The 22,597-nt window shown below is 45.2% G+C and overlaps 1 protein-coding gene and 1 long non-coding RNA gene across 2 annotated transcripts in view; one reads left to right on the forward strand and one right to left on the reverse strand.

Moving 5' to 3' along the window:
- The window catches only part of rdgA (retinal degeneration A), a 540,908-nt gene that overhangs the window by 173,592 nt on the left and 344,719 nt on the right, over positions 1-22,597 (forward strand). The window lies entirely within an intron of this gene.
- LOC146172716 (uncharacterized) overlaps positions 1-22,597 on the reverse strand; it is a 78,158-nt gene that overhangs the window by 22,236 nt on the left and 33,325 nt on the right. The window contains exon 2 of the long non-coding RNA XR_014702378.1: positions 6,460-6,500. This is a non-coding gene — a long non-coding RNA (uncharacterized LOC146172716). The remainder of the gene's footprint in view (positions 1-6,459; positions 6,501-22,597) is intronic.

Consider the following 22,597-nt stretch of genomic DNA (forward strand, 5'->3'; position numbering starts at 1 on the left):
AGGAGTGCCTGCCAACCTTTGTACAATGAGTGTATGATTTTAGGAAGCCATCGTGACCAGTTGACTAGAGAGGTGGTGGAAGCACAAATGATAGCGAGGCTCTCGGAAAGTTGTATAAGTGCACCATCTGTGGCATTATCAGAAAAAGAAACAGCTTATCTCGAATGCGAATGTTGATGCGACCCTGTAGTAGTGTGAATTTTATGTGTTCTCATGATCTGTGTGTCTTGATTTCTATCTCTGCCTTCCAGTGGGGTATATATACCGACTGGACAAGCAATAAAAAATCAGTTGTCAGTCAGCGCTGTGTTTGTCGTTATTGTGTTCTCTTGTCCCGTTTATCGCGCTGTAGATATGGAACATCGTCACCAACTCGCCCAACAACTGACCTTGGGCAAGTATAGTGCCCTGCTAGATTTCGTGTCGGAGTCTGGCGCCCTCAACCTCAACTAACCCACCCCTTTCCCCTCTAGGCCTCAGGTCATCCTCATAAATAAAGGTTTATAAATGAACTGTCCGCCGTGATCAGCTCCAGTACAGGGGTGCGCTTGATCGTGGACGCCATAGCTTTATAACCCTGTTGTGTGCGCCACCTGGGCGTTGCCGCGTGATACGGCGGAGCTATAACCCTACTTCAACCTGGTTATAACGAGCAATATCACCCACCACAGTCGCTCAGTGGTTAAGATGCTCGAGTCCCGGGTTCAAACAAGGCCTCTTCAAATCCGCTCTGTTGTTGAAAACACTACAAGCGCTCATGGATAGTAACTGGTGAGTCGTAAGTTCCATCACCCTATCTGTTGACTGGCGAACTTCGAGACTCGCGTGTTTGTATTTATTTGGAATCACCCCCACGAGGACACATGGACGATTGTGTCCTCACGAAACTGCTTAGCCAATCAGAGAGAGGGCGCAAACAAGTTCGAACAAGTGTCTTGGTCGGTTGTGGTGAACGTTTGGGTTCTTTCACCCTAAAATAGTTACTACAAACCGGAGCGACGAGGCTAATGTGACCGTGCCACGGCAGCTGCGTGACGCCTGCGAGAACGCTATCACCCTGCGGAGGAAGGCGCCGAGTTAGACCATGTCTCCGAAAATGGCTCGACAATTTTAGAGCGCGACTGTGCTTTCGATGCTGCGCCCAAAGTATAGTTTGCATCAAATATTCATGAAAACAGATGAAGCAATTGGCTTCGTATATTCACTTCAGAATGTTTTCCAGGGCCCTTTTAAATCTTCGGACATCGAGAAGCTGTTGTATTACGTTCAGAACTCAGTTTTTACAAATCTTCTTGCGGCCATCTGTCAGGAAGGCGGGACCGTGTCAGTGTTTAAGGCCCGAATTCTTGAAAGTGTTAATAGTCACTGAAGGACGCAGCAGTAGAAAGCTGCGACCGCAACGACCACAATTTTAGCCATTGCTTGAGTAAACAATACGCACCCATTTCACACAGCAGGAGCTAAATTTTCGCACTTCGTTTTAATTCAAACGCTACCGATGCGTTAATGATTTTATACAAGCGGTCATGGACTCAGCAGCACAAAGTCAAAGGCACGGAGTCAATCGGGTGCCTAGTGAGCAAAAAAAAAGAAAAAAAAAGGAGCAATTCGCCACGCGCCCGGGCACACGTCTTTGCAATTCCATCGTATTAGCTGCATCATTTTCTCCTTGAACCAGAAAGAAGCGCCATCTTTATACCTTTTCTCTAAACAGTTCGGGAAAGAGCAGCAGGGTGCTGCAAAAGCCGTTACCGGTTTCTGCCGCAGGGCACCTTTGTTGTTATCTAGGCGATGGGCGGCGCTCAAGTGCGGGCCGTTGTTTTTCCCCCATCGTATATGGGTATTAGTGCGGAGCTCTGACAACAGTGCCAGAGGCGTAACAAGATGGAAGCCGCCGGTGCTTCTCTTGGCAATTTTCGGGAGTACACCGTTCAAAGAACAGCATCTAAGTGCGTCTGTGAACGTGGCGCCACTGCACTTCTTTACCGGGGAAAGGACGGCAGGATTTCAGGCGATAACCGAAAACAAAGGCGGTATGAAGGAACGATCTCGTGTTATTTTTATTTCTTCGCTAAGTTGCTAACTTTACTTTACTGCTTTTCTTTTTATTTGGTTTTAGTGTATTTCAGCTGCTTCAGCTGCATCTCTATTGCTTACACTGCAGTGACCATAGTAAATGGGGAACATGCAATTTAGTTAAAAATATAAATGCGAAACCGTGATAAAACTACTACTTCGCGAAATGAGCTCTTTGTTGGCTAATGTTCTGCGCACTGCTAGCAATGGTGAAATAAAAAACACGCGCACGCCGAAAGGAAATTTGTTACAAAGCGTACACTCACAGCATTACGTATCCAGGTTTCCTGGTGTGCTTCAATCATTGAAGGTTACCTGTAGCCGTTTTCTTTCCTTTCCTAACTTTTTCTTTTCTCTCTTACATTCCTAATTCCTAGTTTCCTTGCGTTCTTCCCTCCATTCTCACCTTGCTTTTTTAGTTTTTCTTTATTTTTATTCTTCGTTGTTTTCTTGCTTCGCCTTTCCTAGATCTTTGTTTATAGGGAAGCGTTGCTCTGTTTCGACGCCTCCGGTGGTGCGTGTTCCGAGTGTTTGTTCTGGTCCACCCCTCCTCTGCACAATTTTCTTTCTCTCATTGACCGGTGTTATTCTTTTTTTTTTTTTGGCAACACAGTTGTTTTTTCTTCGAAGTAGTACGCGCTCGGAGTGTTTGCTCGTCCCTCAGTTATAGTGACGTCACTCAACCAATGACGCTGGGCAGCCGGTGTGTATCCCGACATGTTCGGCCGCGCCTCTGTTTCACCGGAATAGAAAGTTCTGACGTACTTACACATACATTCGTAGACAGTCTATGCTAGGTCTTTTTGTACTGCATGAGCCGTCCCGAACCCTTTTGCAAGGGTAGCCCCGCCTACAAGCGGGCCCTTGTTATTGAGCACAGTACGCTTGCGGAAGCATGTGTCATCGCGTTTGTTGGCGTGAAACAATTGGAGCTGTTTATCAGCTACTAGGATCACCCAGTGAGCGCGAAATTACATGATTTCTAAAGGTGACGTATTTCATAGTTAGTTGCGTATGCCTTGCGGATGAGTGAGTGAGTGAGTATTAGTAAGCTAGTGTTAGTGAGCGAGGGAGTATTAGTAAGCGAGTGTTAGTGAGCGAGCGATTATTACTAAGCGAGTGTTAGTGAGCGAGCGAGTATTAGTAAGCGAGTGTTAGTGAGCGAGCGAGTATTACTAAGCGAGTGTTAGTGAGCGAGCGAGTATTAGTAAGGGGTGTTAGTGAGCGAACGAGTATTAGTAAGCGAGTGTTAGTGAGCGAGTGAGTATTAGTAAGCGAGTGTTAGTGAGGGAGCGAGTATTAGTAAGCGAGTGTTAGAGAGTAGGCGAGTATTAGTAAGCGAGTGTTAGTGAGTGAGCGAATATTAGTAAGCGAGTGTTCGTAAGTGAGTGAGTATTAGTAAGCGAATGTTAGTAAGCAAGTGTTCGCGAGTGAGCGATTGCTAGTAAGCGAGTGTTAGTAAGCAAGTGTTATTAAGCAAGTGTTCGTGAGTGAGCGAGTGTTAGTAAGCGAGTGTTCGTAAGCGAGTGTTAGTGTGTAGGTTCGCGTACAAATGCGGATGCGTAATACTGAACGTGTGCGTTTACGTGCGCATGAATGTGATTTGGAGAGGAAGTATAAGTCTCACTGGTTGACTCGCATCAGCACAGGGCCTATCCCGAGTGAACAGCATCCCCTACCTGAAAGCGGGACTCACAACAAAACGGAGCCCGCCTGCAGCGCAAACAACTCTTGTGCACTAAACTTCGGCTGCGTGAGGTGCTGGCACTCGACGAAATCTCCACTCTCAGAGTGAAGCTGGTTTCTACGTTTATACTGCCTCCGTCTGTTTTTCCGTTTTCTCCTGAGAGACTCGGAGGTGAAAAGTTCGAGCCAGTGGGAGGGGACTTCTGAGCCGACTAAAAATAATTTTGCCTGTCGCAACTACCGGCTCTTCCTCCACTCCGAGGCCTTTGACAGTACCAAGAGCGGCGAGAGAGACGGGAGATGGTAAGCCAAGACGTCCGTTTCGTTGGGCGTCTCGCTTCTAACCAGACGGAGCTCGCGTGAGCCAGACGACGGGAGGAGAAAGAAGTAGAAAAAAAAAGGAAGGGGGGGGGGGGGGGTGCTTTTTCTTGCGCGCAGCTTTGAAGCGAACCCAGAAGGCTACACAGAGGCAGCCGAAGGAAAATTCTCCCGACAGCGAAATATTTGCCGAGTGTGTGCGCATTAATATTCGCTAACGCCATGAAACGAAAACTTAGCAGCGAGGGACACGGCCTTTTTTCTGCCCCTCACTCAGGTTTATTAAAAAGGCTGCATTGTTGATCATTCGCATTTTATGCATGTGTTTGAAGGAAGGTGGGTGCGAGGGGGGGGGGGGGGGGTATTATGATGTCCTTCGTAGCGCGTGAAACACAGAGAACTTGGCATAGATTTGCACTTCTCCTTTCGTGTAGTTACGTTCAAGCGTTAAGGGTAGCAATTATAATCAAAGGAAAAGGAAGCGAATGCAAGCGCAGAAATCGCGGTTCACCCGGAAATCGCGGAGAGTCACCCACTTACGAATAATGTAAAGCGCTAAATTTTATCCATAAATATATTCAGTCTTTCCGGGTAAGGCTCTAGCACCCTTAAGCACTAAGAGAATCTAAATCACACTCGGCATTCACTCATTGCTTGTCGCTCTTTTCCAACATCACTGCTCCTGTCTAGCGTTCGCAGTTATATATAGCGGCTCTGGAGTTGTTCGTTGTAAGCCAGACTGGACTGACTTTAGCGCCACCTGCGATCATTTAAGTCTGGTTGTAGTCTGGAGAATCCCAAAGGTAGGTGTAGATTTTGAATGAGCGCTGTTATCACATCTCGAGAGTAATAGGCGTCAAAAGAAATTTCAGAGCTTTTTCATGACCTTTTGAGCAACGAAACAATTTCTCCTGAACTGAGAACAAGCATGAACCTTGTTTCTTTCTTTCTCTCTTATTATTATTATTTTCTTTTTGAAGTCGCAAAGATACTGACCGCATTGATTGGGTTTCTTTTGCACACGCATGACTGTGTACCGGTGAGCACTGATCTTAATTTATTCCTACGTTTGGAGATGTTCGCAACCTCATCCCGTTGAAACTGGTTTCGGTGATCAAGAAAAGATCCAAGCCTCCATTTAACGAGCAGTTCTTAAGGTGATGCTATTTTAACACTATCATTCCTTCTAACAATAAGTGGCGTCAGCGGCACCGACTTGATGGCAACACGATTTGCATAGAGGGCAGGATTTCAGCTTTCCGCGACATCAAAATTGTCAAGTTTTCAATAGAACATTAGATGTCGAGAACGACACAACTAATTCGACTGTAAACTTCCCATCAGCTCTTGAACTTCGGCTTTATTAACATTTTTTTTATTCACATGCAAGGGGCATCATAACAACACGTAGAACGGAGGGCCGTTTTTTGACGCCCAGCGAAAAAAAAAAAAGACAGGTGTCGTCCCAGCGTTTCGCTTTCGCAAGGAAAAAGCGCGTAAGACCGACTCACGCGCTCAGCGACCAGAAATAAAGCAAGAATGGAAACCATCCAGGCTTGGGGGTTTGAGAATAGGAAAGGGCGCAGGGGCAAAACAAAAGAGGACAACACTGGGTGGCCGCAGGGCGACATGCGTCTTTCCTCCCATCTGGCGAACGCCTGCAAACAGCAGAGGCGGCGGCGAGTCACCGCCGTCGTGTATAAGGGTAGGGCCGCGGTCTCTCCTTGACGCGAGCCGCTCGGTGGAACCGGCTGTTTTAAAATTATTCCGGGTGCTAGCAACCCAGCCAACCAGTCAGCCTGCCGAGAGGGCCCCCGACAGGGCGCCGTAGCTGCCCTGGGCTCCACCGGCTTCTGTCGGGAGCGCGACAAGCATCCGAGTTGAGGCCGCCCTGGTACTCCACGGTCGTCGCGGAGTGGCAGCCGTATTTCGGGGCTCCCGAGCTCGAAGTGGGTGACGCGGTTCGTCGCGCTTTCGTGTGCGACTTGAGTGTGTGTTTCCAACAACGACGTCGCCCAGCCGTGCTCTCGACAGCGAATACTACAACGCTTCAGTGTGGGGCCTCCTGTACGCCTGCCTGACGCCGCGGGGATGTGCCTTCGGTAATTTAACCGGCCTGGATGTTTTCCCGGGATGACGTCTGGGTGGCTCCGCGGATTGGAGCGCCCCCAGTGGCAGTGACCGGCAACTTAGGATACAACCTATTAGGAGTGTGCAGGCGTGGTGCTCTTCACTGAAAGGCATGCTGCCTTCTTGGAAAGAGTGACCCACGTAGCCAAGGCGTTTTTTTTTTTTTCGTATTTACTGTGATCATAAGATAAGGGTTATGAATTTAGTATTGAAGTTGCGTACACTATAGAACAGGACAAAACAACTTACCATTACTCAGCACTTTCTCAAGGCTGAATCGGTCTTGACGGCTGCAAATATTCGAAAAACATAAATCCGAAACCAGAATACTAAAACAACGAGGACGTTGTCTGCCTTGTGAAATGCAGACTAAGTCGCACCGAACGTTAAATTACGCAGCCATTGCCCGATAGAATTTGCTATAACCGAAATCGTCGCGGCAGCCCAGCAAATTCTATTAGGTTCCAAAACAATCATTGCATGTGATCAGGACTTTGAAGATAAGACTAGTGTGAAGGAGTTAAAAGGAATATTATGCACCGGTTACTGCTCCTGAGCCTTAGCTGTCACACTAAACAAAGCGGTTATGTCTTAAAAAAAGCAGTCGAGTTTTTTTCCTCTTATAGAAATCTAACTATATTTCAATTTAGCACCGAAATATGATACAACTGTTGCTATGTAGGCGCTCTCCAATCTTTAAGAAATAAGGTTAGGCCATATCCACCTTTCTGTGATAAAAAAAAAAAAAAAAAAAGAATAAACTGGACTAACTGAAAGACAGTTAAGAATACAACTTTTTCGTAATTTCTGTGCTTTGCGCTAAAGGGAGAATATTTTCTTAATTGGACCTTCAAATTGAGTGTGATTATTGAGATAATTTCCACAGCGGAAGTGTGGATATCCACCTATCGCCTATCTTCCACTTCACGCGTCTCAAAGGGTTAAGCCTAAATCAATCTGCATTCGATGACCGCACTTTGCTTACGCGTCTTCCAAAGTTTGTGCCTTCGTCATATGCTGAAGCACACAGGAGTCAAGCCCGCATTATCTAGTGCTTGCGAAGCACTTTAGTAAACAATATATATTGTGGCGTCACATCCGGATGCCTTCCACGTCGCGAATCGCATGCGGCGGTGGCAACGACGTGGCACAGTGTCGTGGTGTTGGTGTCGTGATGATTCTGTGAGATGATGCACACGTTGACCGTGCCGGAGGTGCTCGAAGACGGCTCCCTGGCTCTACGACAGTACTTCCAAGGCTGGACATGGCGCAGGTTTGTACATATGGCCTGTGGCACATGTTCTACGCTGGCGCGTTTTTTAAACGGCCGGTAAACTTTCAACCAGAAAACCGAACTTAGCACAATGTATGTAGGGCTTCAGTATAATAGAGACAAGCTGCATCCTCTGCTCTCATTCCCTTTAGCATTCCGATAAGATTAGCCTGAGTCTGGGCGAGAAAACACGCAGCAAACGGCAAGCTATGCATTGAACTGAATACGTATTCAAGGAAAGCTAAGGTAAAGAACTGAGTCTGGTTTGTGTTAGGCTGTCGGGCACTTTTCTAATGGAGTAAAATCGTAACCCGGAGATTTTTTATCGGCTGGAGTGCAATAACACCAGTTGTTTTACTTGTTCTTGCAACTAATACAGAACAGACCACAAAGATAAATCTGAATGCTGAAGAAGCGACATATTCAAAAATGATGCACTCAAGTAGAAAAAAATGAATTCGTGAAGGAAATATATAGTTTATAGTGTATAGTTTTGTGAAGGAAATACATAGTTATCAGGTGCTTCCACGTCAAATCATTACTTATTATGCAAAGATGCACGCACGAGGGAGGAGGGAAAGGGGGGAGGGGGGGCGTGATGGAAGGGGCTCTCTCATGTGCGTTGCACAACACATGGGCGTTCGTTCGTCAGTTTACGACTTAAAGAAGGAATCACTCTCACTGAAAATAAATCGAGGAAAATTGTACAATTATGTGCATAGGCCGCAAACACGTTCGAAGCCATTGTGTCACATGAATTCCTGGGGTATGAAACTGTGCCCCAGTGTTTATTAAACCAGGAAGTGGCGTAATTACTTGTTTTCTCATTGCCGTAAACGAGAAAATAAGCAAGGACATTTAAATAAGCGCTCCTTTGAAGCGTTTGGGAATGTCTTTTTTTTTTTATCTGTAGACCCCCCCACATGTGTGTCTACATTGTGGAACACGGCTTATTGTCAGTTGAGGACTTAAAACCTTGTTCTTTGCTCACTCGCAAACTCTGAACAAGAAGTTAACCACATGTTTTGAGCGCTTTTCGTATTTGGATATCCTTTCTGTGCAGAAACGGATTCAGCATAAAGTGCTACGAACATAAGAATTAAATGGCTATAAACGTTATACATGTCTTTGTATATTGATATTAATTATCGTATAAAAATCTCAGACGTATTTTAAATGTCCCGCGTGTCACGTTTTATATTCGCGATGTCTGACCAGAAGGGCATATGCGTGCCCACGAAAAAGCACATGAGACATTCATGGGGCAATGAGAGATCCTCATCTTATGGCAAGAAAGTACTACTGTGGCCAATGGTGCGGGATCGAATACTGGCCTCGGCGGCCGCTCTTCGAAAGGGGTGACAAATATGGGCCCGTGTGCTGCGCGATGTCATTACAAGAGCCCCAGGAGGTAAAAGTTTACGGAGCCCTCCGCTACGGCGTCTTTCATAGTCTAGGTCGTTTTGGGACGTTAAACCACAATACCCAAAAGTAACCAGCAATAAAGTACCTTTATCCCTCCTTGAGCTGATTTCAGGATACATAAAGCATCCCTATAATTTCAGCTGCAGTTTCTATGAGCGCTAATACGCGAGACTTTTGTGATGTGTATATGATGTCCTAGCTGAGATGGACCTAGATTAAAAAACTAAGGCGTTCGATCTTCCCGACTGTATGAAGGGAATGTTTTCAGGTGTCATGTGAGCCACTGACGTTTCTTTCTTTGTATTACTCCGCCAATTTGAATAATTATTCCACACAAACTAATCATCTCTTTAAATATCGGTCTAAACACTCAGGTGCAAATAATAAAGTTGTCTAGCTTCACGAGAAGAGTCGGACCAAAGGTTTTGTTTTTAAGTTTGAAGTTTATTTATTAATTTTTGATTCAGAACAAAAACGTTCAGTAGTCCAGAAACTGAAGGCATAGCCTGACAGGGGCTTCTGCTCTATCGAGCAGTAACGACAGGCAGAAGTCAAACAACACAAATATAATAAGCACATAAAATACAGCTCATACACATTGCACACAATGAACAAAGCAAAACAAGTGAACGTATAAAGCTAAATATTTCCCATTTTAGTCTCTAAAAAGAACCTCCTTAATGATCTATTCGAAAGACGTGCTCTCAAATTAATAAAGTTTCCTAGGTTTTATTAAAAAGGGGGACTTGGTAAATTATGTGCTGCATGCCGTAGTTTGTAGGTTTGCGTGGTATTCTCAGTGTCGTTTTGCATGAACTGTGCCGACTTGGTGTCCTTAATATCTGTGGTGAATTTGTGATGTGAAGCTTAATAGTTGTGGTGAATTTTGTAAGTTTGTCATAGTAACTTTGACTAGCTCTAAGGATTTCATGCTTTTGGAAGAGAGGTCCGGTACATAAATCTTGAGGTCTGCCTCCGTAACTTTCAAGAATTCTTTTTTTTTTTTTTTCTCAGCAATATGGTTAACTGGGTATTCGACGAGGTAGCCATAGTGTAGTCTTTCTTATTCGGCAAAAATAAAAGTCGGCGAAGTTTAACAAATCCTTCTTGACAGCGTGATGTATGCGCCGCCGCGATTACAGCGTTCTCATCTGCGACTTGGTAAACCACTACCGGATTCGTCCCCTCCTTCGCTTCTCAAGACAGAGCTTCATTTCCTTGATGGTCTTAAGTGGTTAAGTGTCAAGGACTGCCGACAGCACGCTTTTCCGGCGCATGGGCTGCAGCTGTGGCACTTTTCTTCGAGCCAGCGGTAACGCATTGCTCAATAGTCATGTAGGCGCGCTGAACCCTAACTCAAGATGATTCACTAACACAAGACAAGACTGGTTAGTGAATCATCTTGAGTTAAAGTTCAGCGCGCCTACATGATGATGGAAAACCAACTAGCCGTCATTACAGCACTGCCTGCTCAGTTGTAGTCGTCACAGAAGGTGCAACTCCGACCGCTTTTTACACAGTCGCGTTCGCTAGCACAGCATACACCATTTTCACGGGCAAGGAGGAAAGCAGCGGTGTGCGCTTACCTGCTCTCGCTTGCTGGTGCGGAAGCCAAGCGGCAATATGGCAGCGCCCACGCGAGAACTGTCTATATCACATACGCGTTACACGGTGCACAGAAATTTTAGTTTCATGGTACATTTTTATTATTACGGTGCTCTTTGGACATCAGCGATGAAAAACGGTCTGCAAGTTTATGATTTCAATTGATGCACCGGATGAATCAAGCTCGAAAAACAAAGCGTGCAGACCGGTACCGCGCACCACCGATGACAGCGTAGTGTTAGGTTTGGGTTGCGCGTGGGCCTCGGTAGCGTTGGCCTGGCGGCTCCGTGGACGGCGGACGGCATCAAAGGTGCCAGCAAAGACGAGGCGTCTTTTAACGAAACAACCTTTACTGTAACATCAGGAAGAAACGGGCAGTGAAGCTGACCCGGAGAGATTACAGACACTCTCACACAGCTGGTGTCTAGCGTCGTAACAACGGCGCGTCAAAGTAGTCTCTGTCCCAGCGGAGTCGGCCGCTGCTTTTTATAGGTTTTCCCGTTTACAGGGAAAGGGTGAACCCTCACAGGAAAGGGAGAGCCAAACATGTTGGTTCACGACGAATGACTCAATCGCAGATGGTCCGACCTCATCTCCTCCACCTCCAGCAGACGGGCGAGGACGGCGCCCTCTCTCACGAGCTCCAGGCTTGGCCGTCGTTTGCCCACACACACGCACGCACACACATTTGGCGCGTGGCAGGATCACGTTGAGACTTGTCGGCGGGAGGAAGCGTTGCGCGGACGATGAACGGCGTCGAAATGGCCGATCCGCTCGCGGTTCTGCCTGTTGCTGTGTGGTGGCCGCGTCAGCTGTCCCACTTCTCGGTGGAGAAACGTAACAGTAGCCAAGTCAACCAAACTGGGTTGATTTTTTTCTCTCGCTTGCTCCCCCCAAACTAGATAATAGAGGAGAAAGTCGGAAAACGGGGCGCGACGTGGCTTCCACAGCTATAGTGCACGCGCTGCGGTTCTTGGCTGACCAATGCCAGACCTTCACGGCTGATGCCACGTGTGCCTTGCAGTGCTCACATAGTCTCACGGCTGATGCCACGCGTGCCTTGTGGTGTTCACACAGTGAATCTGCGCTTAAGACCAGAACTGGTGGTCGCCGTCAGGTGCGAGTAGGTGAAACATTAAAATACTGATTTTAAAATCATCGGGTCGCTTCTGAAGACTTATCCCAGAACATAGGCTCGAGATAAGTGGCATGTGCTCTACATTATGCATGAATTTGATCAGGATTGGCTTTCAGGGATCTTTTAAACAGCCGTTCGCTGGGTTTCTCTTGGTTGTAGCGGTTGTAACGGTTGTAGCGGTAGTAGCGTCTGACTGCTGGGTTATTTGTCACGGGAACTATAGGCAGGATGGTTAGCGCAGAAAGAGGAGGAGGTAGCGAGAGCGTAGGAATTTCTAAACGTAGAGTGGTTGCTGCGAGAATCATAGAAGGTGCAGGCTATCGAGAGAACGTAAGGATGCGTCAACGCAGGCTGGATGCCACAGAACATTAGAAGGAGGAGGGCAGGGCAAGTGCGCAGTAATTGTCAACGGAAGGGTGGCTGTCATGGAGAAAACCCAAAATGAAAATGGTGTAAGGAATGCACAGTCCGAAGATGGTTAACGCACAAGATGAAGGTATGGAAAGAGCGAGGAATGCGCAACCGTATAGTGGCTGTAAACTGAATCACCTTCTGGGTGACGAGCGTTTGAAAAGAAGGGTTGATAAAAGCGCTATAATGCCTAAGTGGAGAGCAGTAGTCATGGGAAACGTCAGCAGCATGGTTATCATGGGAAGAGGAGCAACAGTGTGGCGAAATTGAAATAATGGGACACTGGGAACATAGTAGCTGTTCCGACACGAGCTGCATGATGACAACCTTCATAAAGGTAGAGCACCCTGTCTGAAACCGCAGACTTCTGAGAGTACTACGTTTAGCAATTTAGTTGTATAAATATAACTGTTTATAAATGCTATAGACCAGACGTCATTTGCTAATAGAGTATTGACGCACAATTAAAACATTACACGCCTTCCCTGACGTATCTAGAAGGGGCCAGCTTTATAGTATGTTGCTCTGAAATCTTCAATCTAAATTCAAAATGAAGAAAAAAATGAAAAGCTGTTGCTGGGTCTCGAGGTATTAGCTGGTAACCGTCCGATGAGTTTACCCTATGCTTGATTTCACGAAAACTCCCGAGAAAGGGGATTATGAGCTTGCTTCATTCTTTTTCTTCTTTTTTTTTTTTCTGGTAATATTCTCGGCATGTCTTGATCAGGCACATACACTGAGCAGAAGTAGCCATAAAAGCGGGTACGCAGAGCCATTTCACAGCACAAAATTGGATGCGAAAGCGGTGCTAACTTCATCTCGGTGCGAACAGTGTTATTCGCTGCTTGTAGGCAACGGTCCGAGATCTATTTTTCGCAGCCAAAAGAGCTTTGCGTCACCTAAAAGGGACTGCAGCAACTATGAAACTTTTGACGACGTGATGCCAGGTCCTTACTTCCAGCCGTCATGCCTAATGCAGGCCACCGTAATAACAAGCTCTAGAGCTGGTGGAGCAGCATAAAAACAGCGTAGACTGTTACAGTGGCGTTAGAGTAGTGTGGCATGTTGCAACCCGTGCTCAAACCCAGGTTGTAAGTGACGACACGTTTGCTTCACATGCAGACAGCAAATGTGGCTGCTGGGTTAAGCATTAATGTCCTGGCCAGTTATGTGGAAAGCGTGAAATTGAATAAGAAATGACCTATTCATGAACACGCCCTTGCGAAATTTCTTGTTTCGTTTTCTTCGTTTTTGTATGTTTTGAAACGCTCATCCACCTGCAGTAACTGAGGGCGAAGTGCGCGGAACGAAGAAAAGAGGTGAAGTTAATCGAGCTCGACGCTGGACTTGCGTGTTGTCACCTTCGATCGCCACCCGCCTCAGTTCGTGCCCGAAAGATGTCTCTATCGTTCCGCATGTACTAAGTAGCACTGGTTACATAATGTTAGTCCATAATATCCCCAAAAATGAACTTCGCTTTTATAGTTCTCCAGTTAATGGAGAAAGCCTAACTTCATTCGCGGAAGCACTGGGTGATGTTTTTTTTTTCCTTATAGTATAATAAAGGTGAGCTGGTGACTACGATCAGTTTCATTGTAAACGCCATGTCAATTGGTATTTGTTACTCACTTATGATGACTACTGAATTTAATTACGTATTAAACATTTTCATTCTTATTGAAGGTCAGTGCATTGTCATAATGATCGCATCCACGAAGTGTCTTTTGTGCAATAAATGTGCAGACAGTCCTGCATGCCGCATTACAATATTGTGTTTTTATTGTTCGTGCACCCTCTTAGAGAAGAGTACTAAAATAAGATACATCAATCTAAAATCTACGCTCGTAGTGTCGCCACTACGTTTGAACTACCTATGTTATTCTATCTATTTATGCTCCTTGAGGCGTTCAAAAAGTACACGCTTTTATTATCCTGTTCGCCAGTGCTTTAGCTTCAGGCCAGGGAATCCTTAATTAATTAGTTAATTAAATAATTTATTTATTTCGGATACCTAAAAGGCCCTTGGGTGAGGGCTTTGCATGAGGGGTGGGCAAACAACCTGGTGTTAATAAAACAATGTCTCTATGTTTCTTTCTTAAAATGCTCCGGGCTTGTAAGAAGGATGGCACTTGTGGGAAGATTGTTCCAGTCACCACTTACCACATCAATGGGGAGCTGCGGCAACCTAGCAATCGCACGTTAACGTCACTAACAAGCGGCACTTCATCGCGCTTCTCTGTCACCAAACCGCAACCACTTTCCCAATAACTACTGACTGTGCGGCTCAAGCTACTTCAGCTTTCTTTCTTTTTTTTTTCTTCTTCTTCTTCTTTTTCTTCTTCTCTTTCGTTTTCTTTTTCTTTCTTCTTTTGTTTCTTCTTCTTCTTTTTCCTCTTCTTCTTCTTTCTTTTTTTTTTCTGGGATAGGGCGGGTATCACTAATCGAGAAACTGTGTGCACGAGTAAAAAAAATGTATTATACATCTTCGTCGCCTTACAGTCCCATGCTGTTCCGTCGGTTCCCTCTTTTGTTGTAGTTCCTTGAGTGCTACACAAAAGTTGCTTGTGGTAGTCTCTTATTCAAATTAACACACCAACTAGCACATCTGTCTTTTTTTATGTAATTGAGGGCCCTCACGCCGTGGTGCAGTGGTTATGGCACTCTACTGCGGTACCTAAGGATGCGGGATCGAATCCCGGCAACGGCGGCCGCTTTTCGATGTAGACGAACACCAAGGCGCACGTGTGCTGTGCAGTGTCAGTGCACGTTAAACTACAGCTGATAGTCGAAATTTTCAGAGCCCTTCACTACAGAGGCTTTCATAGTCCCAGTCTGTTTGGGACGACAAACCTCATAAACCAAACCAAACCAGTTTTATTGGGAATGTTTTTTTTCTTTCTTTTTCAACCGTCCGGACCCAATGTTTCTTAGATGAAGTGAAGCGAGGGACGATCATTTAGCAGTATTTTATCCTGTTCACTGAAAAGCGTCCAGCCTAGCCCGCTTTCAATAATGAACGGAGCCGCCTCAAAAGGAGCTCAACAACGCCGTTTGCTTTACGAAGTATATGCGGTTCTCATGCGCATTAGGTTTTCCGCGGGAAAAGATTAAAAGAAGACCGAGGCACGTTAGCGTTTCCATTATAGTATTACAGAGGACTCCAAGAAAGTGACTGCCTCAAAATTATGATAGCCCATTTACCTTTATTTAAATGCCGCTGTTAAAGTATAGTTGACATTGCCACTAAGGCAGAACTTGCTATGTCATAAATTCGAGAAAATGAACCTTTGGTTTATTTTGTTCAACTATAGTGTTAATTGTCTGAAATACTGATTCGAAGGCCTCGAACTACGGAAAGGTCAAGAGAAATGAGACACATCTTAAAGCAATAGCGTTAAAGGCTCAGTTCGTCTGAAAACCCGTCGTCAATGTCGGCATTATTGGCGTCGGTGTTGTGGGCGAAAACTCACTGGCATGGCTGAGGCAGGTGGAAGCTGGCGTGTTGTGGTGGGGGTTTTGTGATTCCAGAAGTTCACCTGATACGGCCAAATAGGTAGGAGTGCCAACTCGGGCTTCGCCATTGAGATGAAACAGTGAGATCTTAATCGAGCCCTCCAGACTCTTGGATGCTTAGTCGACAAATCAAATTACGGAATTCATTCACCCTCTGCTGCACTTGCAATGCCCGAAGGAGCAATATTTTCTCCTTAGCGATCGGAATTATCTTTGCTGAATGCGGAATTTTCTTGCCCACAAACGATTATGGTTGTTCCGAGGACTATAGCGCCGTAGGAACACAGACAGAACAAGAGAGATGGACGCAAACACGGGCGTACCGATGGTACTTCTCGCATGCTATGTAGGCAAGTTTCCTCTAAGCCGTGTGTACAGCAGCGAAACGACGAGCACTCTCATTTCGTTACTGTACCCAATACCTGCTTACGAAAGAAATAATAAACAAGGCTGTGAAGTAAGTACCTGCACAGTCGCTTTTTTTTTTCTTCGCTTAGGCTGGAATACACTAGGCATTCACTTCGGCCACCGCTAAGGTCGTTGTAGCACTTGAGGACTCACGATGGCGGCGAGTTCTCCCCTCCCCTCAGACCGTTTCCGCTGCAGTAAAGTGGCCAGAACAGCATCCTACGAGCTTCTTTTTTCATCTCCCCCTTGCAGGTAGCAAAACCAATCTTGACCCTGATGGCCCACTAGAGCCGCCCCCCTCCCCCCCCCCTTCCTTTTACTCCTCTTCTTGCCGCAAACGTGAAGACCACCTCTCCGCCAATGCTTTCAATTGGCCGTCGGCAGAGCGCAGCACTACGTGTTTGCTGCATTTTCTCGACTATATCCTTTCCACTTGTTTCTCTTTCGTTTCGCCTCTGTCTTTCACCTTGTTCACTCCACTTGATTTCATTCCTTTCCTTTCTGCGTTTATGTGCCATTTCTTTTTTCGCTTTTCTTGCACAATTCTTGCGGAACCTTCCTTACGCTCAAGGAGTTGCCTATCCCTAAAACTAGCTGCACTGGGTAGTGCGGTGGTCATTGCAATCGTGCTCCTAATCTCTCGTTGTGCACCTTTCTCCAGCATCGCCAGCGCCTCTGCACGTATTTTCAGTCTTGGTTTTATTGTTCCACCCAGTGCTGTGCGCCTCTGTAGGCTGGGACACAAGACAACAAAATGCGTTACCTACTTACCCTTCTCTGTCTTTTCCGGATAACGTACTTATGGTGCTATTTTGTGATTGTACTCAGTGCTCTGGCAGTCTCTGTTGTGCGAACGAGTCTGGCTGTCTTTCCAATCAAACCTGGAAACTCGTTTCTATATGCTATCCAGGCATTGCTTGCCTTCGCCATTTCTTGGGGAGTTCTTGCTCGTTTGAATGGATTCGTTGATTGTCTCGGCTTCTCTTTTAGTCTGATTTAGTGTTCACTAGTTAGTATGCAAAAAGAAGTAGCGCTGTATTGGTGAGCAAACTGCTTGTTTTTTGATCTCATCTTTTCTACTGTGGAAACATACAGCCACTAGCAGCAACTACTTTCAAAGTTATGCGATGGCTGCGAAATATTTCAAGGCTCTTGGTTTTCAGAGCAGACTCTATGGTTAGGTGTAAAAAAAAGAAAACTGCGAGTACCTGAAAACGGTCGGCGATATAATAAAAAAAATAACACTCATTTTTTCTCTTGAGTGCGCAACGTTCGTCTGCTACTTCGTCATTTTAAACGAAGCGTATACAGCTTGTTCAGACGCAAAGCGGTCGGCGTAGACAAGTTTGGTCTCGGAAGTCTCATACCCTGAGTTGCTTTGGGACGTTAAACCCCACAAACCAACCAGCCAACCAACCAGTAGTGAAAGGTTTTTCGGAAATGGGAGCGTGGCAGAAAATATGAAGGCCTGTAGTGGATCGATAAGCGTTAGATAATGGATGGGAGGGGAGATGGGGTTGGTACTAATTCCTTATCTAATTGATTAACTAAACACAAGTAAAAATGGTAGATATATAGCAATATGAAAGGAATCAATCATGAAAATAAAAACAAAAGCCTAAAAGGGGTTAGTCATTGCACCGATGTCCGTCGCAGCTAGGAAATTGAAAGCGGTGATTCATCGTGGCGTAGTCTGTTATAACGTAACATCTCGAAGAGATTAGTCATTGCGCCATATAGTCCGCCGTAGCAAAAGTTAAAGCAAACGAACGCACGCTATTGCATCTACTCTTAAGGCGGAGCACAAGTGTCCTAATCATTTTAATTAAACAGGAAGTCGTCGTGAATGCAGTTTGAAGGACGCTAAGCGGAGAGCAGCTGCCTTTCTGACATTTCACTGATAGTTAAAGCGTCCGATCAAACATAACGTATTGCGGCCGTGAGTGTCACTAGATTGGCAATGTCGTCTGCGCTTCCGATGTTTCTTCTAAAGTGATCGTGTTCGATTGCTGCTCACGACCACGTCCTCAAGTCAAGCCATGACCTCTGTGCCACCAAACGAAATTCGATGTAGCCGTTATACTTTGCAGGATGGATCCAACTTAAAAAATTCCCTCTTTAGCCATTGGCTGAAAAGACGCCACGACAAATATATATATATATATTCGGGATTTTTTGCGCTGTTTACTTGTATGTTAAAACCTATGCGGTACATGGAAGTCGGTGCAGATTGGGAAGGTGGGTTTTAAAGTATAGGCGACATGATGTACATGATAGGGTTTCGATCATTAGAAGATTCATTAACGTTATTGAACTAATCTACTTTCTTAATCTTGATTTTAAGTTGTAACATTATATGCCGTAGCAAAAGTTCGTCACTGTAAAATGTGAGCCCTGCTTTTAAACAGAGTTGAAATTTGGTCAGTTTGTACATGTTCTTGACAACAAAAGCAGTCAAAAAACGAAGGACACAGAGAAAGGCGAGGCACACACATTCACTGGACTAACAACTGTGCTTTATTGAAAACACGTCAGTCTCCCAGGAAAGGTAACAGGTCATGCGCCGCTCATTCTCCAAAGCAAACACGCCCAAGTTCTGGAGATAAGCCAATAATCTAACGCCGTTGCGAAAGGAAGCAAAGTTCCTTCCGCTTTTAGAAGATGAAAGCTGTGCTGATACAATTATCCGCTTGCATACTGATGAGACACGCTTCAAGAATTTCGCGCTCCACCTTTCCCTTGCCTCTACCAACAATACTAACATTGGAAAACAGCAGTTAGCAGCCACATTCCCGGCAATGCGAGGCAGGTTTGCTCCTTCAGTAGGGCTCAGACAGTTGTGGTGCTCGCGCAGCCTTTCTCTGAAACACTGGCCTGTTTGGCCGATGTAGACTTTTTCACAGGTCAGCGGAATCTTGTAAACCACTCGGGTGGCACATGTGACGTAGCAGGTTTCATGCTTCGTCACACAAACAGGACGACAAGTTCTGCCCCGCGCAACACGCGAGCAAAGGCTAGAAAGTTTGCAGGGACCTGAAAAGACGACATTGACGCACTGCCTCACAGCAACTTTTTTATGTTTTGGGATACCCTATGCACACAAGGCATTACTTCACACGTTTTCTTTTCTGCTGCCAAGATATCAGTCTTTTTACCGTGTGGTTTCTTAATTTTTTGCAGCAACGTTTCTGCCGCAGCGTACAAAAGCAGTTTTGGAAAGCCGGCACCCACCAGGCGTTCAAACTGATTATCCCAACTTGACTTTATGCTGTGGTGGCATCTCTTTTGCAGTGCATTTTGAAAGCAGTTCATAGCTATGCCTCTGTTGACAACTTCTGAGTGAGCCAACGAGTGCGGTAACAACGCCTTTTAGTTCTAGGTAGTAAGCACCAACAAAAATGTCCATCGTCACGAAAGGTTATTTGAAGTCCTAAAAATCTAACCGACTTGTTAGTGGGACTAAGGAGTTTGTACGTAAACGAAAGAACACTTGAGCAAGCCTTAAAAGCTGCCGAGCCCTTGTCTACGACCATATGCAAAGAGCCATTCGGTGAAAGATTTAAAATAATCAGGAAATCGGCAACATATCTGAAATCTTTGCACACATGTTTGTCAATAAAAAAAGCCTTGAAGTGTGTTGTCAAACTTTGCTAAGAATATCTGGCACAATACTGGTGCTACGCTAGCTCCAATACAGATTCGTTTTCTTTGTATGAACAGAGCATCCTTAAAATCTACAACGATGGATGAAAAATAGACTGTTAGCAATTCTAAGAACTCATTCACCGAAACGCCGCATGCATTTTGGAAGGTAACTTGGCCGTTATGCTCAATCAGTTAACGCACCGCAACGAAGAGTTCACCGTGAGTGATGCTGTATAACAGATCCTCAGTGTCAATAGAAAACGCACTGTTGGCTCCAGGAATGCTGTCGTGTTTGCTGGTGCTTCCTACCTAGAAGTAAAAAGGCGTTGTTACCGTACTCGTCGGCTCACTCAGAAGATAGCTATGAACTGCTTTCGAAATGCACTGCAAAATCGTTGCCACCACAGCATAAAGTCAAGTTTTGATAATCAGTTTAAACACTTGGTGGGTGCCGGCTTTCCAAAACCGCTTTTGTACGTGGTGGCAGAAACGTTGCTGCAAAAAATGAAGAAACCAGACGGTAAAAAGACTGATACCTTGGCAGCAGAAAAGAAAACGTTTGAAGTAATGCCTGAAGTGCATAAGGTATCCCACAACATAAAAAAAGTTGCTGTGAGGCAGGGCGTCAATGTCGTCTTTTCAGCTCCCTGCAAAGTTTCTAGCCTTTGCTCGCGGGTTGCGCGTGCAGAACTTGTCGTCCTCTTTGTACGACGAAGCATGAAACCTGCTACGTCACATGTGCCACCCTTGTGGTTTACAAGATTCTGCTGGCCTGTGAAAAAGTCTATATCGGCCAAACAGGTCAGTGTTTCAGGGAAAGGCTGTGCTATCACCACAACTGTCTGAGCCCTTCTGAAGGAGCAAACCTGCCTCGCCATTGCAGGGAATGTGGCTGCTACCCGCTGTTTTCCAATGTTGGTATTGTTGGTAGAGGCAAGAGAAAGGTGGGGGGAGCACGAAATTCCTGAAGCGTATCTCATCAGCATGCAAGCGGATAATTGCATCAGCACAGCTTCCATCTCCTGGATGCAGATGGAACTTTGCTTTCTTTCGCAGCGGCGTTAGATTACTGGCTTATCTCCAGAACTTGGGTTTGTTTGCTTTGGAGGATTAGCGGCGCATGCCCTGTTACCTTCCCTGGAAGACTGATCTGTTTTCAGTAAAGCACAGTTGTTAGTCCAGTCGATGTGTGTGCCTCGCCTTCTTCTTTTTCCTTCGTTTTTTGACCAGTTTTTAAGCTTTCTTAATCGGCGGTGTGGTTGGAAATATCGAATGACGAAAATGCGTATTTTATAGATCGCTAAGTTAGCACTCAAGCATTGGATAATTATATAATGTCGTCCTTACACCTGGTAATGTCAGCAAACAGAGTTAAGTTCTTAAACTATATCAAACACACAAACGTAGTCAAATAGTTGTTGAGTAGGCATCGCAGACGCAATTTTATGAATCTGAAATGTATGAAAGCCAAAACGTAAATGGGATTTCAACTGCGTATTTTTTAACGATCAGTAAATTGGCTCGTACTGTCAATCAAGAAGATTTGAAAATTAGACTCACGTACCTATGATTTTGGCGGCGTTCAATTTCTTAATAGAATGTTCCCCCTTAACATCAAAATAAGGAGATTGATTAGTTAACTTTATTTAATGAATACTCTCATCATGAAGGTAGATCGTATATATGATGTCCGCATTAATATAAAATCTGCCTTCACAGAGCGCATAGACGAAGCTCTCTTAGTTTTAAAATTTCAAGTCCATAAATGGTTTAAAAAATAACTTTGCATGTTTGGTAATACGAAACTGTGTGTATGCGTACGTGCCTGGGACATAAATATGCATCTACATGCGGGCGCCTACATAAGCAGGTGGGTGGGCATAGTACGGCGCATATGGATTCTTAGCTCTGATCTTCTTGTGTCTGTGAGGCTGTTTTTGAATTCGTCCTAAGCCTTCCTCCGACGTCAAAGCTTTACAGCGATACTTCCGCCTCATCCTCTTTTCACGTCCCGTTCCGCCAATAGCATTAAAGCACGCATCTTTAAATTTCCAAGTGTTCGATATAGGAACTTCGCTCTGTGTATAACAGGTGCCTAAGGCTCTCTAAAGAGCCTTCGCATCGAAGTTGCACATCTCTGCGAAGTGCTTTTTTGTCCGTGCGGCCACAATAAACTTTCTTTTAAACCCCTGTGAAAAAAAAAAGAAAAAAAAAAAAAGAGAGTAATAGCGGATGGAACTGTGCCGCGCGTACACAGGGAAAATATCCTTCCTAAACTATCAAAAGGGAAACACGGAAAGGTCAAATTTTGTCGTAGCTATTTTTTTTGTGCTCTCAAAACTGAAACAACAAACCAATGGTAGTTCAAATAGGCGGTGACAGTTCGAGCCTTTCCAGAAACTCTGCTGAGAAGTTAGAAAACTGTTAGGGTGAGCAAAAACAAAAGACTAGGAAAGAAAATGAGCGGAATGACATCAGCGCGAAACATAAATATACCGAGCTGTAGAACAAAAATACAAAAAACAAGAAAGAACTTTTCTGTTTGTCTCCACTCACTGTTTACACAGTTGACACTCGGTTCCTTCTGCTATAACCAGTTACGTAATAGGCTTGCGTAAGATCTCGCTCGCAGCATGTTGCGAATGAAATGTCTCTCAAAACCGACCCGCTTCAGAACCTTTCTCTTAGTTCCGCGTAACCTGATAGTGCCTTTTTTACCACGGACTTCTTTTATACATCGACTCTAATCCCTGAGAAAGTTAGTGAAACATCTTAGGGCGGAAGAATTTCGGGCGCTATTTTATTTTACGCCTCATCCTTTTCCTGACCACTTCCTCATTCTATGCGCCTTTTTTCTCCGTGTCCATTCCCAGTTCCCAACACGGAGGCTCCTTTGCCAACTGGTCCAAATACAGCTCGGAGTCCTATTACCGCTTCAGAAATTCTCTCTCGGTGCCTTAACCTTAGGT

Source organism: Amblyomma maculatum, chromosome 11, assembly GCF_055883805.1.
Source record: "Amblyomma maculatum isolate TAMU_Amacu chromosome 11, ASM5588380v1, whole genome shotgun sequence".
NCBI classification, from domain to species: Eukaryota; Metazoa; Arthropoda; class Arachnida; order Ixodida; family Ixodidae; genus Amblyomma; species Amblyomma maculatum.